The sequence below is a fragment of the Elephas maximus genome, chromosome 12, assembly GCF_024166365.1.
Source record: "Elephas maximus indicus isolate mEleMax1 chromosome 12, mEleMax1 primary haplotype, whole genome shotgun sequence".
Lineage (NCBI taxonomy): Eukaryota > Metazoa > Chordata > Mammalia > Proboscidea > Elephantidae > Elephas > Elephas maximus.
The window spans coordinates 96866933-96876231 of record NC_064830.1 but is presented as its reverse complement, the minus strand read 5'-3'; positions in this window follow the sequence as shown (position 1 = coordinate 96876231).

Here is a 9299-nt window from a genome sequence, read left to right as displayed (position 1 = left end):
CCTCACAGAGGGAGCCCCCCTGCTGCATGCTGGGAAGGGGAGCCTAGGGGAGCCCGATGGGAGAGTGGAAGGGGACCTGACCTAGCCTGGGCCAAGGTTCTTGAAGGGAAAGCTTGCTGGGCAAGGGGGACAGCATGTGCCAAGTCCCTGTGGCAGAGGCACTGGCCCTCGTGGAACCAAGAGGGAGGTGCCCAGCCTGGAAGGTCCCGAAGGGCCACATGCCCTGTGAGTAGGGAGTGGCATGATGCAGTTTGCCAGGGGGGTTCTTTCCCAGCTGCACCCCCGCCCCAGCCATGACAACCCAGAGCTGGGAGCTGATGTACAATGAGCTGCTTAGGGGCTGGCTATGGGCAGGGACCATACGTGGAGGGTCCTGAGGGCGTGGGGGTCACGTTTGTGCAGGGAACAGGCCTGGGCACACGGTGGGACCCTGAGCACACGGTCACATGCAAAGACACCTGTTTAGAGACACAGAGACAAGGCTAGGAAGAAAGACACAGGCAAGGCCGCTGCCTCCTAATGAGACTACACTAGTCTCCCCCACCTCCTCTCAACACACAACAGCCGCCAGGCGGGTCCCCTTTCTCTCCTTGCCTCTTTCTCTGGCCCTTCAGCAAAGCAGTTGCTCGAGACTAATTGAATTTTCCGCCTGGGAAGGGCCTGGGGAGTTAAGGGCGGGCCTGTGGCTGGGAAGAAGCTTGTTAACAGGTCTGGCCCACCCCTGTCCACCACCACCCAGCTCTGTACCCTCTCACCACTGCTCCTCCCCTCTTGTGCGGGGGTGGTGTGACTGTTGGAACAATGGATGGACAGACGCTATGCAGTAGCCCCTGCCCTAGCCACACCGAGTGGATGGGAGGGGGCCTGGCCAGTGCTCCAGGCCACCTGCCCCCAGGCTTGCTATGAACCCCACGGCAGCTTCGGAGCCCTTCTGGACCTTGATTTCCCCTTTCCTGGGTGGCACAAACAGTTAAGTGCTCAACTACTAGCTGAAAGGTTGACAGTTTGAACCCACCCAAGGGTGCCTAGGAAGAAAGGCCTGGCAATCTACTTTGAAAAATCAGCCACTGAAAACCCTAAGGAGCTCAGTTCTACTCTGACACACACAGGGTTGCCATAAGTTGGAATAGACTCAACAGCAACTAACAACAACAAAGGGAATTGGGAATGGGAGCAGGGATATCCCAGAATAAGTCAGAGTTGCTTAAGGGCAGATATGGGTCAGACTTAGAGACTGGGGAACTCAACCCCACTGCACAGACGGGAAAACTGAGGGTAAGGCAGGCCCCCAGAGCCAGACCTGGACTCTGGAGGCTGGGGGCTGGCGGGCTGAGCCGGGCTGAGCTCTATGGAGGAGGGCCAGGCAAGGGTCCACCACGACCCAGTGTTTACCTCCAAACCCCTGCCCACAGGCCAGCTGCCAAATATTTACAGTGGGCATCAAATATTTACAATGTGCGGCTGCCGAGGCACCCACGTGTGCCCGGGCGTGTGTGGGCCTGATCGGCGGGGGTGAGGCTGAGTGCAGAGCTGCGTGCAGGGAGGAGGGGACTGCCAGCTGCACCTCCACTCACCAGCCTCTCTCCTTTTCTGGACCCCCACTCCCTTCTAAGCCCCCACCCAGGGGACCCCCCAAATGCCCAGAGGGGGCTCGGCCCTGCCCCATTCACTAGCCCGGGGGTCCCCAGCCTCACAGGCACCTTGGTGGGAGGGGGCCGCTTTAGCATCAGAGAGCAGGATGGGGTGACCACACTCCCCCTTCCCCCAGAGCTGTAGGGAGTGCTGGGGAAGGGGCCTCAGACACAGGATGTCCGTGCCCCGGGTGTCCAGAGGATGGTCTCTGAGTGGGCGCAGGGTCCAGGGCGGACTGGGGGCAGATTTGGGGCTTGTCAGACCACAGAGCAGGGCTCACGTAGCGAGGGGTCCCCCTAAAACTGCCACCTGATTCCCAAGTGCCCTGTTCGAGAGGTCTCAGGAGACAGTGCCTCCCAAGGTGGACAGGAGTACACATTCTGAGCTCGGGCCAGGCAGCAGGAACAATATCAGAAGGTTCAGGTCCTGGACCGGCCAGGTGGACTGACATGACAGCCAATAGGTGGGGCCACATGTACGCTTCTTAGAGCTCCCCACCCCCACCCCAGCATGGACATGTGGGACGTTCACTGGATGAGGAGGGAAGTGGAGACCATGTGGGCTGCCTTGAAGACTTCTGCTGTGCCCAAACCAAAGAGGAGGCCACCAAGGCTCAGAGGGTCACTGTCTGACCCACGGTCACACAGCCAACAGGGGCTAAAGCCGGGGCCAAGCCCCGGCCATGCTCTGTGTGGGTCTACCACGCCGGTGCTGAGCAGAGTTCTATAAGGCTGGAGGGTCCCTGGGAGCAGGGCACCTCAGGGTCCTAGGCCCGGGGCCAGATGGGGAGGCCCAGGGATCCTGGCATGGCCTTGGCACCAAGCAGTGTTGGAGGCAGGCTGGGGCCTGGGCGGGTGAGCTGGGTGGTGTGGCTGTCCTGAGTCTGCCCGCCTGCCGCCTGACTCCTGGCCGTCCTGAGTGCTGCCCGCTGGCCCGCTCCCTTCCTGCCCCCACCCCTTCCTCGGGCCCTGATAAGGGCGGCACACCCCTTCCTGCCGGCCCCTGTGGGCACGCGCCAGGAGCTGGCGAGTGGCCTTTCTGGCCTGTACCACTAACTGTCATGTGGGGGGGTATGGGGGACTTAGGTGGACAGTGGGTGTGGCCCCCAAGGAGGTGTCCCTGCGGTGGTCCCTGAGTGAGTCTGGGGCTCAGGGAGGATGGAGGGTGGGGTAGAACCTGGGGCTTTCAGGGTATATGGCATGACTCACATAGTGAGGTCTAGATGGTGTGGGGCAACTTCGTTTCCTCATGCCTGAGGTTGAGATGGGGCATAGCAGGTGGAGTGGGGGACAGGCACTCCCCAAGACCTGGCCTGAGAGGAAAAGAGGGCGTGAGGCAGTAGAGGCCAAGAGATAGAGACAGAGAGATGGAGAGAGACAGTGAGACAGAGATGAAGATACAGAGAGTGCTGAGACAGATAGGGACAGAGATAGTGAGAGACAATGAGTGACAGGGACATGAGAGACAGAGAAAAGGAAGAGTGGGTGAGCCCAGGCTTCTATCAGAGGCCTGGAGCCCCATTCCTCATCCCAGCGGGGAGATAACGAGGATGAGAAACTGATAAACACAGATCGTCTAGGCAGTTCCGGGTGAAACCAGGGGCACAATTACTCCTCTGGGGGGCATTTTTTCCTCATCGAATCATCCTGGTCGCAGTCCAGAGCCCTATCCCAGAATCCTCAGATGACAAAAACTCCCCCAAAAACCCACCCCTGTAGCCTGCAAAGGGTCCATAGAAGGGCCTTTCCCACAACCTCTCCCTAGAATACGGGGTTTAGGAGAGGGGAGCTCAAGAGGGAGATACAGAAATGAAGGAATGAGTAGGGGCCAGTGAGGGAGATCACTCATCTACCCACCCGTCCATCCATCCACCCACCCACCCATCCATCCATCCACCCACCCACCCATCCATCCATCCACCCACCCACCCATCCATCCATCCACCCACCCACCCACCCATCCACCCACCCACCCATCCATCCACTCATCCATCCACTTATCCATCCATCCATCCTCATCCACCCACCCAGGCACCCACCCACACATCTGTCATCCATTCTTCCACCCACTCATCCATCGATGCATTCATTCATCCATTCGTCAGCAGCAACAGGGGCTGTGGCTTCTCTGGTTCAGGGCATAGTCCCAGTGCCATCATGGGGCCAGCGCGTGGTGGCCACAGAGAGGACTCACTGGATAGATGGAAGGACGGTCAGAGAGATGGACGGGTGGAAAGATGGCTCTTAGAGCACTTTCTTAGATTTACACTCAGATGAACCCTGATGCTATAGGCTGAATTCAGACGCCCCAAACTTCCCAGATAACCACAAACCCTAGTGCCTGTCAGACCATGTGGCCAACAACATGAGCACCAGAGCTTGCTGAGATGGACATAGAAATGGGAACACCCAGAAAATAGTCTATGGTGGGCCTGGTCCAGACCCAAGGGGAACTCAGGTGGCCTTTGTTTGGGGGGTGGTCAGGGTTTGAGGCCAGAAGCACAGAGAGGGAGGCCTTCAGCGCCCACCTCTTCCCTACTCCTTGTTATGGTTTGAGTTTACCTCTTCACCTGGGGAAATGTGGGCCTGGTCGGGTGGAGGAAGTTGGGCCACCTGGTTAGACCCACCTCCATCTGAGCAAACACTACAGGCCCTGTGGGCAAACACTACAGACCCCAAGCCTGACATGGCACAGGCTTGCTCATGTTCACATACGCACATGCATGCACTAAGACACACACGCCCACATCCCTGCCCGCACTCCCACAAAGACTCCGCGTGGCGGACAGAGGAGAGCTCTCCCCCTGTTATGTCGCTACCCTGCTAGGAGACCTTGGCCAAGAGTCTCTGACCCTGCCTGGGTCTAAATCTCCGCATTTGTGGGCTGAGGAGCTTGGGCCCTTCAAGAGCCCATGCTGGCTGATTGGGTGGGTGGGGAGCGGTGGGGTTGCTGGGCGGGGAGACCGAGGCAGGGCGGGAGCTGGGCCCCTCCTGGCACTGGCTTATGTTTCTGACCACTGGCTTCCTCCCCCGCGCCCTCTGGGGAGGGACCGTCATTAACTTCTTCCTGTTCAGATCAGTAGAGTCTGTTTCCAAAAACATATTTCGAAGGATTATTTTGCAAAGGAAATGTTTTTGAAAGAATCTTGTGTCCCGTTCCAGCCCAGGGAAGTGGAGGCCACAGTCGGAGTGGGGACAGGGGTGGGGGTGGCCCCTGACAGCCAGGAGAGGTAGCCTTCTGGACTCTGGGTCAGAGCCCTTCTTTGGGCAAAGAGGCTATGAATAAACTTGTGGGAGCTGAAGCTAGGGAGGGACCAGGAAAGGGGGAAGGCTTCAGGGGTGAAGGGGAATGGGAAGATGGAGTAGGTAAAGAAGGGGAGCAGAGTCCCCATTTCCTCATGGCCCACCCCTCCTTTGCTAAATCAGTGGTTCCCTCTCTGACTTACACCTGGGACCCCTCAGCAGCACTTCACCTGGGAGCGCAGCTCCTCCTAGAAACACTTGTGCCTGCTTCCCACCTGCTGCGCACCTTCACCTCTCAGGCTCTGTCTGTCCCCAAAGGTGCTCTTGGTCCCTGGGTCCTGCCCATATGGCCCTCCCCTCAGCAGGCTTACTTGTGCCCATGGGGTAGGGATCTCCCAGTGACATTGGTGTCCACCTGGGTCCAGCCACCTCACTCACCAGCTTCTGTACCCCAATGTCCACCTGACCCCTGGGCATTTCAAAACTTCTCTGTCTCCAAACACCCGCTCACCCCCTTCTTCTAGTGCTCCTTCTTCCTCAGGGCATCCCAGCCCAGAAACAAACAAAAAACCAAACCAGTTGCGGCCAGTTGATTTCAGCTCATGGTGACTTTTTGGGAACAGATCACCAGGCCTTTCTTCCAAGGCCCAATTGGGTGGATTTGAACCACCAACCTTTCAGTTAGTAGCCAAGCACTCAATCATTTGCACTACCCAGGGACTCCAGAGAAGGCCCACAGTCCACCACTTGAGCTATGCACACAAGTGGTTTTTCTTTGCTTTTATTTTCTGCCTTGGTAAACACACTGCAAAACTTACGTTGTCACAAAAACAAACAGGGCCTGGATGGAGGGGGCACAACTGTGTTGAATTTTTTAAAAGCTTTTGGTAGTTTTCAGAAGGAAACATCATTTTGCTCCGTGGGATGTGGGGTGGGGGCACACCTATACCTCAGACCCACCCCTGGCACTGATCAACGTGGGGTCCAGATCGGCCCATGGGGCCTGGACCCCACCCTCAAGTTCCTAGGTCAGCCGGGGTGCCCTCTGTCCACCCGGTCCCTGCTGGTACCCATCTGCAAGGCTGCACTGCCTACCTCCCTGCCTGCCTGCTGGGTGGCCTAGGGCAGGGCACACCATTTCTGGGCCTGCATCTCCCCGTCTAAATTATTGCCTCTCCATCGGGGCCTAGCAGCTCCCAGCACGTGGGAGCACTCAGGAAATACTTGCTGAAAGAACAGATGGATGGTGGGACCTGGGGAGCAGGTCTGAAAGCAAAGATCCTTTAATCTTGAAGACCTGGTACCCCACTTCCCGGAGTCCCAGGCTCCTCTGGGCTGGGCCTTGTGGGTGGGAAGGCTGGGTCCCCAGATGTCCTCTCTGGTCTGAGCCCTCCACCTTTCTAGATGCCAGCCCTCTATAGCCCCCCATGGCCCCACAGTCCCTCACAGCCCCCCCATGGTCCCCATAGCCCTCATGGCATTCCATGGACAACTTCAGCCCCCTCATGGCCCTTCATGGCCCCCCTAAGGCCCTCCACAGCCTTCCACAAAGCCCCCACAGCTCTCTGTGGCCCTCATGGCCCCCCATGGCTTCCACTGCTTCCCACTACTCTCCACAGCCTTCTGTGCCCCCCTAGAGTTCCCCAGCCCCCCAGCCCCCCACCCCCCTCCCCCGCCCACAGCCTTCCACCGCCCTCTGGCCTCCATGGGCTGGGGAGGTTCCACAAGCTTGGCCCAGGATGGCCACAGCTGGTCATGCTGATCAGAGGCCCCCTAAATGACTAATGTCTGAAGACACTTCCCAAGCCCCTGGGGACCCGGGGCAGGGGAGGAGCATGCTGTCAAGCCGGCCAACCAGCCGGTCAGTGTGGCTAAGTGTGTGAGGAGCCTGACCAGGCCATGTCCCTGGCTGCCACTCATGTGCTGTGGCTCCTTGGCCAAGTGGCCAGCCTCTTTGAGCCTCAGTTTCCCCTCTGGGAAAACAGACGAGCCCTCAGACTCTCTGAGGGATCTAGCCTGGTCAGATGGGACCCTGGGGCTCTGGTCACAATGGGGGCCTCATTCTGGCACTGATCGGTCATCCACTTCTGTGCGGTCCTCCATACCACCAGACCCCAACTCAGGGTTGCTGTCTCTTTCCGCTCCTCTGGGCAGTGCCTGGCCTGGGGGACCCAGAGGGAGGCTCCCTTCTAAGGGGGCTGGGGGCGTTCGGCTGGTGTGTACGCTTGTTGGGTTCTGTCTCTCTCTCCCTATCTCTCTGTCTCCGTCTACCTCTCTGTCTGTCTGTGTCTGTCTCTCTCTGTCTTTGGGTCTCATCCTCTCTTTCTCTCTCTCATTGTTTCTGCCCCTCACTGTCTCTGTCTCTTCCAGTCTCTGTCCCCCTTCTATTTCCCTCTCTTTCTCTCTCTCCCCCTCTGTCTCTGTCTCTTGCTGTCTCTCTTTCCCCCTCTATCTGTCCCTCTCTTTGTCTGTCTCTGTTTCTCCCTCTATCTCTGTGTCTCTGTCTCTCACTGTCTTTCTCCATCTGTCTCTGTGTCTCTGTCTCTCGGTGTCTCTTTATGCCTCTGCCCCTTTCTCTGACTCTGTTTCTCCTTGTGCCTCTCCCTCCCTCTCTGTCTCCATCCATGTCTTGGTTTTTCTGGCCACCCCTGGCTCCCCTCTCATGTCCCCCTTTTCCATCCCCCCCGCCCAGGGCTCGTGGCTCTGGGCTCCGCCGCTGCTCCACCCCTCCACAGATGTCCTGGAAGAGGCGTGAGGCTATTTTGAGAGCTGGTGGCTCCCCTGGGTCTTTCCCAACAGACTTGGCGGGACCGCTTGAAGCCAGGCGGGTTGCTGCAGTGGCTGGGCGGGTGGCAGGGAGTGTGGTGAGGGGACCTAGCACTGACCTCCCAGTGTCCAGGACAGGGGGGCCGGGGCTGGGGGTCTGAAACCCCCTCTGGGACCAGCAGATGCAGCCCTTTCACGTGGGCTGACTGTGGGCTAGGGCCGAGGATTGGACTCCAGATCTGGGAGGAGAGGTGCAGGGAGGGGCAGGCTCCGGCCAGCTCAGGCCCCCAGTCCCAGAGTCTGGGCATACAGGTCTACACCTTTGGTAAGACCCTGGAGCCCCTCACCTGGCATGGCCACCCCCAGCCTCCCCTGAACCCAAGGTCCCTGCCCTTGCTGCCCACCCTCCTTCCTTCACTTGGGCCACATGGACCTCTGCTGTCCTTTCAACACCCCAGACTCCTTCCACCTTCTGGCTTTTGTAACCACAGTGCCCTCTGCCTGGGCTTCCTATCTCTGAGAGCATCCTCCCTGCTCTTATTGAGAGCTCTGGCCCTCCCCCGCCACCCCGCCTCCCCAGCATCATCCCCCTCCTGAACCATCCAATAGAAATAGCAGACAGGAAGTAGAATTTTCCAGTGGCCATAAAAAATTAAGGTAAAATTAATTTTTCAATATATCCAAAATGTTATCATTTACATGTAATCACTATAAAATTATTGCTGCCATTGCTAGTACCTGTTGAGTCGGCCCTGACTCATGGTGACCTCACGTATAACAGAATGAAACGTCGCCCAGTCCTGCGCGTCTTCACCATCACTGGTATATTCGAGTCCATTGTTTTGGCTATGATGTCAGTCCATCTCACAGAGGGTTTCCTTTGTTTTCGCTGGCCCTCTGCTTTACCAAACCTGATGTTCTTTTCCAGTGATTGGTCTTTCCTGATGACATGTCCAAAGTGAGCTGAGGTCTCACCAACCTGGCTTCTAAGGAGCATTCTGGTTGTATTTCTTCTAAGACTGATTTGTTTGTTCTCCTAGCAGTATGTAAACAATATAAAAATGATTCATGAGGTATTTTACATTATTTTTTATTTTTTTGGTACTGAGTCTTAGAAATCGGTGTGTATCTGGCACATGGCAGATCTCAATATCTTAATTCATTTGGGGTCCTTAACAGCTACGTGCGGTTTGTGGCTATGGGATTGGGCAGCACATACCATTGTCTTGTTTCATGTATTTATTTATTTTTATGTATTGATTTCTTTTTTAAAATACTTTATTTCTTAGGTTTACAGAAAAATTGTGCAGAAAGTATAAACTCGTTGCCCTCAAGTTGATTCCGACTCATAGTGACCCTATAGGACAGAGTAGAACTGCCCCATAGGATTTCCGAGGCTGTAACCTTTACAGGAGCAGATCAACACATCTTTCTCCCACAGAGCAGCTGGGGGTTCGAACCATGGACCTTTTGGTTAGCAGCCAAGTGGTTAACCATTACACCACCAGGGCTCCTTGCTGAAAGTGTAAAACCAAACACTGAAGCCTATTGCCATCGAGTAGATTCAGACTTACAGTGGCCCTATAGGACATAGTAGAACTGCCCCATAGAGTTTGCAAGGAGTGGTTGGTGGATTCCAACCACCGACCTTTTGGTTAG